Below are 9873 nucleotides of genomic sequence, written 5' to 3' on the forward strand. Positions count from 1 at the left end.
TTGATTTCTCGTTACCCATGATATCTGTCCCGCCGCAAAATCATTTATGCTCTTCGGATGAAAACCTTTCATCAGCACCGACGACGTCACTTTTTTCACGCTGTCGAGAAGAAACTTCACATAGACGTAAAAAACTATTGCTCAACCGTGATTTTTTGGTACTGCTCAGGGAGTAACAGAGAAACAGCTGATAGACACTCGTGAACAAGCGTCACTGCGTCACCAACCTCGCGTAGTAAGAACAAACTCTCTACATGATCTTTTAATAACGTAGTGGTGCGTGTGGCGCTGTAGGCTTGTCAAAAAAAAAATTGCATGCTGACAAGACTGCACCCAGCTTTAGCGCGTTGCTCTGAAACAGATGGAGTTATTATCTATATTATATGTTGCGAATGTAGTAGTTAACTTTGTAAACGTTACTTTATTTTTGGCTAGCTTGAAGCGTTTGCCTTGCTGGGAGAGGCGGGCACGCATCGAGGCAGGCTATAAAAAAAAAATGAGAGCCAGGCGCGTGGAATTTCCCGCGCAATCTGTCGTCGTCTCCTTGGTTGTGCGTTCCGTCTGCCTTCAGTGTGCTCGTTCTTGCACCTTATACGAGCCACAAGCCTGCTAGAAGCATGCAAAGGAGGTGCTCCATCATGCCTCCCAAAAAGCGCTACCGCGCCTATTTGCAGCCTAATGCGCTATCACCGAAAATTCCGCGGCAGACGACATGGAGCCGGCTGCAAAAGGAATCCGCTGCAGCGTCTCAAGCACAGCCGGTAATTCACCGACTTCTTTACGTCATATGCTAGCGCCCATTGACTTTCTGTGGCGAAAAGTTTTACATTCCGTGAACTGATAAAGAATCCGCAAGTGTTTTTTTTTTTTCTTTCCGAGCTGTGCAACGTTGCAAAAGCGACCTTTGCCAATAAGCTCGCAAGCCGCGAGAAGAAGCCCGCTTTTCAGTGATTTTGAAACAAAACGCAGGGCGAGCAAGTGCATACTTGTGGGTGTGGATGCAGAAAGGCGGTACGGGTCGTTGCGAAATAAAAGGCACTGCAGGAGTTGTGCGAAGTAGGGACAGCAAAGAAGCGAAACGGGTGCTGGAGCTGGACAGCTCGAAACGCCGAGCACCGGCGGCACGGATCATGACGGCGCGGCTGCTGCTGCGTGATGCGCGTGCATTACCGTAATGGAGGATTAGCTTCGCTAGACTGTGGCGCGCTCCTTTGAAGCGTTGCCTTTTAAATAACTTGGACCTATCCGTTTAGTCTGTATTTCAGCGTGCCCCTCTCCCCTTTTCTTTCTTTGTGAAAGATGGCGGGGGGGGGGGGGGGGGGGCTAAAATCTCCGATTTTTTAATTTTTTTTTGCGGAGTCGCGAGAAACTAGGGTCCTTACCACTCACCGCAGGCAGTGGTCATGCTCTTGACTGCGCGGTAAGCACTAAAGGGTTCCTGAGAAGGCGGAGCTTGCATGGCCCATCAACAACCAAAACATTGTCTGATGGATGCATAGTGACGGCTGATAGCAGAACGCAGCATGCAGAAATGAGAAATAGGGCTGGGAGACGAAAATGATGAATTGATGCGGCATAAACCATGGTAAAAAAGTTTGGCGCATCAAAGATTGTGGCAGAAGAGAACAATGCAGCGCGGGTGTACAATGATCGAAATAAAAGCAATCCGCAGCATCGAATTAAGAGGAACAAGAAACAGAAGCAGAAGGGGACTGGTGAGGTGAAATGTGGATCCAAATATTGCGTTGTGAGGGCCTTTTAGTAACATAGCCTGGCTGAAATACAGCCAAATAGCAGCCAAATTGGATGTAACCGCCATCATTTGGGGACTTGAGCACAGACGCCAATGAAAAATGCTGCGTATAGGAGAGTTCATCAACATAAATGTAGCCAAACATTAACTCCAACTTAACACTAGAATTGTGTGAGAGGTGTCAACTACATCGGCATGCTATATGTAGATGTGACAAACATGAGTTTATTTCTCGTACATTAGCCACCACCTGTCATTTCTCACCATCCTAGGCGATGGCGTAAAAGACATCCGAGGAAATAAAGCTCTGTTTACTGACAACACTTGGTTGTTAAGTATGCAACAAATGCAGAGAAGTATGCATGCATTTCTGCTCTGACATAATCTGTGAGCAGCGCGGATTACACTGATACTTTTAAAGCCCATAGTATTTTTTATGGAAAATTCCTCTGCGTACCAGTGAGAATGACAAAAAATTCAGGGGGCACTTTGACTGTCTAAAGTGCGTAGAGGTGAAAGCGTTTTCCGCACCACTTTCGCTGCCTCTGTGGCACTGGTGGCGTCACATATAATTCAGTACTAATTACTAAGTGATGACAAATCACTAATTAATGATAAATTACTGATTAATGCCTGAATACTAATTAACTGCTAATTAATGACGCTTAAGCTTCGCCTTTAGGAGTGGAACGCGACAGCGTGTTGTAGCGCTGCCAGGGAGTCGACGGAACGCCACCACCCGTTCGGCGCGATGCGTTTCCCTCTGAATGCAACGCTTTTTGAGGAAAGCGAATGGCGCAGTAATTCTCTGTCATCTCGGTGGACACCTGAACCGCACCGTAGAGGAAGGGAGGAAGTGGGAGTGAAAGAAGAAAGACAAAGATGGGCTGTAATGAAGAAAATGAAAATTGTATTTGAGGAAAGGAAATTACGCAGTAACGGTCTCACATATCTCGGTGGACACCCGTCAAAATTCAGGGGGGCACTTTTTTGACCTAAAGTGCGGTCACTGATGTGTGGTTAAGATGTTAAGCTTCGCCTCTAAGTGGAACGCGACAACGTCTTGCAAAGCTGCCAGGGAGTCCATAGAACGCCATCGCCCGTTCGGCTGTACGCCTCGCTCGTCGGTAAATTGGTTTTTGAGGAAAGGAAATTATCTGCCTCTCATATCTCGGTGACACCTAAGCCTCGCCGGAATGGAAGGGAGGAGGATGAGAGTGAGCGAAGACACCGTATTCACTAGACGCGCCTTTGTTCATTCGAAACCATTGAGCTGGCATGGCGGAGTGGATAGCATGCTCGTCTCACACTCCGAAGACCGGGGTTCGATTCCCGAGCTCGACCAATTTCCTACTCAGTTTTATTTATTTATATGGCCTGACTAGAAAAGTTAATTCGGCTAATTGGGTCATTAAGCAATTAACTAAGCTCAGTCCCACTTACTTGGAGCATCACTACATGATCCCTTCAATTGTTTGCATGGTTACTAGCCAAAGTACAATTGGCCCCGTTTGAAATTCGCGCACTGTGACGTCACGACCGTTTCCACCAATTGAAAAGCGTGACATTTCTGTCGACAACTGCTGCTTACAACGACGAGACATTAAAGGCTTTCGCCTTAAAAGTAAAAACACTGAGCCCCCAACATAACGGATCTCCTCAGGTCTCTCTCTTTGTCCAGCAGAAGACCGGTTCAGACAAATCTTCTCATGTCAGTGTGTGAAGCTCGCTTTATAGCACTGTGAGAGCTGGAGCCATTCACTTGGTCAGCATGTTATCACGGCGAATGGCAGAGTTGTGTACAGTGGACGCAATTACAGCTGCTGCCCTCTCACATCCGCTCCCATTTCGTCAGCTGGAATAGTCTCAAATGCTCAATCCGGGTAAAGAACAAGCGGTGTGAGGATGCAGCAACAATTCAGCATTAATTGGGCCCACTGCATGCCATGATAAGATGCTAACCCACTAATTGTTGACCCACAACAGTTGTGCATTGTGAGTAAACACCCTAGCATTGAATGAGTGGAATGTGCTTCTGTATGAGCGGCAAATGCAGTTCACTCGTCAAAGTTGCGATGCCTGCCCACAGTGCCGGGTAACTTGCTCTCTTTGTAATTTGAAGAACGGTGGTTTTGATAATAAAAATGGTTACACAATCTGAACAAGCCCTTTGGCTAGTTTTATCGCACTGAGAGGTAATCGCAGAATAGTTCAGCATATTGATAATTCAATAGATGAAAAACAACAGTAAATAAGCTTATCTGTAAATTGGAAGCAAGGATACGTTGCACTCACACTAGAGACACACTTCAGTGCACTGCTCGCCAGGTGTGGCTAGGTTTAACCTGCTGTGCATCGAAGCCACAGCGGAGGCTCCTTTGGAAGTTGCTGGTATACCTATTAAAGACGTCTAATGCTGTTCCCAGTTCACTGTAAATAAAATGATCACCCATTAAAAGTAAGGTAAAGTTTGTTTCCATAATGTCTTCGGAGGCGAAGTGAATGAAGCATGCCAGGCGAGAGCCGCCAGTAGGCTTTAGTTAGGTTGGCTTCACCGCATGACAGCGATGTGACGTCGAAAATGACTACAAGAGATCGAAGGCCACCCTCGAGCACAGTCCGCATTCACCTCTTAAAACGGTTTCATAGCACCAGTGCTGCGTACAGATGCCCAAGGCTGCACAGTGGACCCGCCTCTGCATGTGAAAAGTGGTCGATGAGCCCCTCTGAGCACAACGCCATGTTACCGGTCATGTACCACTGGAAAGTGTACAGGTCATTTACAAGGTCATGAGCACGAGTTCAAAGTGCGCATCTTCCCACTGCGATAATCATTCCCTAACTTTGCACCCAACATAGTTTTTAAACCGCAATAGCCATCAGTGTAGACTGGCCTTAGGCCATAAACCATCAAATTAATGATCAAAAGAAGGTCATTGATTCAATACTTCGTTCTTGGGCCTGCCTTGAAGTAAAGGACAATTCAAGTGTGCTCACCTGTTGAGATATCAGTGCACATGCAAGAGGATCAGGCAGGCAGTTGAAATTGGAAAACATTTTTCCTTACCATAGCAGGGGTGTAGTTTTGGGACTTAAATGTCGAATTGTACAATCTCGACCTTGTGCTCTTTAGATCTTCTGCTGGACAAACCTGGAGAATGAGTCTTACACTCGTCGTGATTATCTTTACAACCCGTGTGATCATATCGTGTAGCTAGGGGAAGGACTTCTTATTTTAAACCAATTATAGTGCGCCTAATTTAATTAACAAAATTTGGTTCTAACCGAAAAAGATCGGTGTCCAGCTAGCTGGCTAGTGAGTGGGAGAAAAAATGCAGTACATAAGACAAGGTCGTGGTAGGACGGTGGTTCTGTGTGTATTAAGCCACACAGTCGTGCGTTTTGAGCTGTTGCTTTGCTACATTACGTGCCGCTCTATACTGGGAGGCTCAAATTCCTTGCCAAATCGTCGGCTGGTAGCGTAGAGTTGTTCACTGTTATTACACCCAGGGCAGTTACCCGGGTAGGCTTCTTCACTGTGTGCAGGACACTGATGCGAAACCATGCAAAAGCTTCCTTAAAATTGTGTTCTGCCTAGAGTGCAACAGTTTCGTTGTTACTGTCAGCATTCAAACTATGTGATGCCCCACCCTCTCGCTGAACCCAGTGCTGCAGCCAAACGATAACAAGACAACCCACCTTTGGCAGTCAACTTCCACTTCAGCTTACACCTGACGGCTCCATCATTTAGCTTCCATTAGTTTATTAAATGGCAATAACATTTTTACTTGTAAGTCGAATTCTAGGCTGACAAAAAGGCAAAATAAATTTTAAGTGACTTTTGACTGCACAGGATTACCACCCTGAAGAAAAAAAACACACAAACGCGTGCAGTAATTCATTAGCCGAAATGAATGCTTGTTGCTGAAATAAACATTGAAAAAAAGTCTGCCAAATGCTCAAAAATTAAAAATTGAAACGTCCAACCTCTACATATAGCGCAGTCGTCTTTAGCTAGACGAACCTGTTCTTGCATTGTGAAAATGCTGGCAGATTCTTATCTCTGCGTGTCAATGCTAGTGGAATGCTTTATGTCATCAGTCTTGCAGTAAAGTATTGCTGTCCCATTTGTGTTGTTTGTTAGGCACAGCAGTTAGTGCTAAATCATGTTTAGTTTCTTTGAACTTTTGTAGTCCTGGTTGTTCTGGTTTGACCCTGTGTTGCTGTGCTTGAATATGTTGGCCTAAGGCCCTTTCACTGCTTGACAGTAGCCACTGGGGTTTTCGTACCGTTTCTTCACTCACATCCAGTGCTGCCTGTAGTTTGTATTGAATATTGTTACGTGGCAGGAGGCGTTCACGCCACGAAGAACACTGGTGCACTCACGCTGAACAGAACACAAGCACAGGGCGCACCGGATGCCAAAACACAGGCCACCGTCCAGGATTCGGAGCCCGAGCACGCGCCAAGCGCCCTCTCACTTCGTCGGCCTCATCTTCTCTGAGTCGACCCGTAGCAATATTTTTGTTACATAAAGCTTTCTTGCTGTCAGCATTTCTCGTGGGCACATCTTTGTAAAACCATGCGGCTACGAAATGATTGACCCCTGCACTTTTTCTTTTTGTGTGTATGTGTTTTCAAATTTAGTGGCACTCAAAGCTTTTGGCAAAGAGGAAAGACACGATTGTTGCCCCCTATAACCTTCGAATGGCTGTGACACGGCAAGAACCAGTGGCCGAGGGTCGGGAAATTTCTGTAAAGTATGCATTTCTAACAAAGCATGTGTACAGGTGCCCACAAAAGTTTTCGGAACGCCGAAATCACGAAAAACGTCAATTTCCTCGCTGACTGCAAGCCCAGCTAGGCACTGAGGTGTGGAGGTGCAGGTCACACTTTCAGTTCATGGCTTCATGCTTACCCAGGCAGCACAAACCGTTGGCCCAATATTGGGAGTCTGTTGGCTATGTGTGGCCCTATACAGGGCCAATGTCGCCTTCATTGTCCCCATATTGCCACTGCCACAATGTGACATTTCCAACATTGGCCCTACTTGTCCGATGTTTTCCCCATATTGGCAATGCCGCTTAGTTACCCCTCCAACGATGGCCCTAAATGTCCGCTGTCGTCCACACATTGGCAATGCCGCTTAGTTACACCTCCAGCGATGGCCCATAATGTCCGCTGGAATCCCCGTATTGGCAATGCCGCTTAGTTGCGCCTCTAGCGATGGCCCTAAATGTGTCAGCGCATGTGTTTGTCTCATCTTCTTCCGTCCCGTCCGTCAGCGCTGTTTTGCCGTACCCTAAATGTCCGCTGGCTTCCCCATATTGGCAGCGCCGCCTCATTACACCCGCAACGATGACAGTACTTGTCCGCTGTTTTCCCTGTATTGGCAGTGCCGCTCCACGACACACCCAAGGATGTCCCTGTGATTATCGGTGGTTATTTTTCTCAATCTGTTTTTTTTTAATATTCGGACTTGTTTATTTATTTCTTCTTTATGACCAACAACAGCGCTAGCGTCGAACACTGACGCTAAATTACAATAAAAAACGCGATGTAATTGATCGCGCGAAAGTGAGCAGAGGTCAGATTCATTCACGAAGGTATACGAATTTTAAAAAGCGGTGTCTTTTGTAATTATGGTATGCAAAGAAAAAAAGAAAGAGAGAAAGAGGTGCCACAATCAAGAAAATTAAATTTCGATTCGAATAATGGTATAATAACGCACTAATTAACGCACTGCCTCGCATAGCTCTGCGGACACCCACAGCCCCCGATTATAGGTTGCCGGTTCAAATTCGTGTCTCAAGATATAGGCTCAACTTAACTAATAAGTTTATGCTGCACGAAACGCTGAACCATATGACACAATCCGGAACACAATGCATCACCCAAAGGATGCGTTCACCCTATAAAAAAACAAATAAATCGCTTTTTCCTCTACTACAACTTAACTAGGTCACAAATTTATGCGTGGCGCATTTGGAGAGAAGAAACGATCTGAGCAAAACGCGATTTTGATTTTATCGCAAATAAACAGTTGACGTGAACAACTTGCTCCACCTTTACTGTGTGAAGAAGCAGCAGACGGGAAAGAAAATGTAGACGTATGTTAGATTTAAAAAAAAATAAGCGAACAAACGGCTCTGCTTCCTGAAGCCGCGAAGCTAAGGTGGCTAGGTTTTTTAATGTCGCAAATTGTTTTGTTATTCTGCTGTGCTTTTTGGGTATTCTATATGGACGGCTCTTGCATACGTTCTTGCTTTAAATTATCACGTTTATCAAGTTAAAGATCGGAACTTTTTCCCGATCGCATTTCCACTCGTTTTTGTTTGCCTTTTCTTTGCGCGAATGCTTAATACCAATGAGCCAGAACAGGTGCACTGCTGAGTAGCGCGTCGCGTCATTTCGAGCTAGCGCAGACACGCACGGGTGGGCCGCATGACTATGGCTCAGACCGACCTGCCTACACTGGTGTGTATAAAATGTAGGGTATTCGTCGCTCTAGAAGCGAATGACTGGATTATATTGATGAATGGTGTTTCTTGGACATATTTCATCCTACTTTGTCCGCCACAAGTATCATATTTGAAACACTCAAAGAAAACGCATTGTTACCGCCAATTTTAGTTAATGTTTTATATTTCCGGTGTTTTCATAGTAACACATTTATCTCAGCTTCAACCAAAGAGGCACATGACCGCAGAGATTACGCTAATGTTTGGAGCCGTTTTGACGAAATCCATGCCCAAGCTCCACGTTTCCACTTCCAACATCTTGGCACTGTTGTTTCCTTGCCGCTTTCCACGTGCTCAACTGCCTATGACGCATCCTCCGCACATTCCGGAATTCTTTCACTCATTTCACCCCCCCCCCCCCCCCCCCTTTTCAAGTCCCATGCAGCCGCCTTTTGCTGGGCCGAGCCTCTTTCTTGGAAGAACGCTGGCCCTCACCATGCTAGAAGTTATTTTTTTCTTTGTGGTTTTAGGTGTACTGACCTTCTCTAACCTGTTTTCCCCTCGCGCCCAACTAAGCGCAACGCCGCTCATCCACCCTCCCTAGATTTTCTTCTACCCCTTTTCCAGCTGCCGTTTCTCTTGCTGCAGCAAATTCTCCGAAAAATATAAGAAACCTGTCCCATCGTCGTCTCCTCCTTTCCCCAACACTTGCCCAACGAGTATCGCCTGTAGCTAGCAAGGCGGCGAAAAGCCACACAACCAGCGTGCCGACGAAGCATGCGCGCTCAAGCTGACGCCGTTCGTTGTCGAGAATCCACATGTGATACGTTCTGACAATTATGACGTAATTCAGTAGCCTGGCCCGCAAGATTCTATTTGTGAGTACCACCATACTTTTATCTTGAAATGTGTTCGGAAATGAATATGGTTCTTGGCGTAATTGGCGCTTTGACTCAGCGCCGACCTTTTTTTTCTCCGGCAGGAAAAGAGAAAGTGACAAAGCAATGGCGCGACTTCTGAATGCCAACTTTAACAGGGAAATGTCTAGCGCAAAGGCATGCACAGAATGGTGAGAACCTTATTTTTCGGCTTTGATGAAATGGATTTACCGAACGTTGACTATCTCTTCAATCACCGTGGCGGAGTGTTGTGTGGCCCGACTCATGTTGGGTTCATTACGACATTGGTCGTCTATCGTTTGTGCAAGATGAGTATCAGAAGCGCTTTTTCTTCCACTGCAGCAGTTCTTTGGCCGCGTGTGATATTTCCGTGCCAGGTGCCTTTGTCTTGGCCAGTTGCAGGCGTACAATAAAATGTGGAATTCCTGGTCCCAGCAAACTTTATCCATGTTGTCTCTGAATTAATCACCCATGGACTATCGAAGAGTGATTTCGTGTGGTCTTCAAGTAAGATTTCCGTTTCCCCTGTTACATGCATGCAAAGCGACATCGCTAATCTGCTTACTTTAAAAAAAAGTGTATTCGGTCTCCTGCGTTCAGCGCATTTCGCAAAACTGTGCAAGCCGTCTTTGCATGGAATATTTTTCACAGAGAAAAAAAAGCTCACAGCTGTTCAATGGGGAGGAGATGCTACCACCTGTGCCATACTTTGCTGGAACAAAAAGGCAAACAACTAGCTCGCAATAGACACGTACTTTTG

Source organism: Amblyomma mixtum, chromosome 3 (assembly GCF_055824585.1).
Source record: "Amblyomma mixtum isolate Tamu chromosome 3, ASM5582458v1, whole genome shotgun sequence".
NCBI lineage: Eukaryota > Metazoa > Arthropoda > Arachnida > Ixodida > Ixodidae > Amblyomma > Amblyomma mixtum.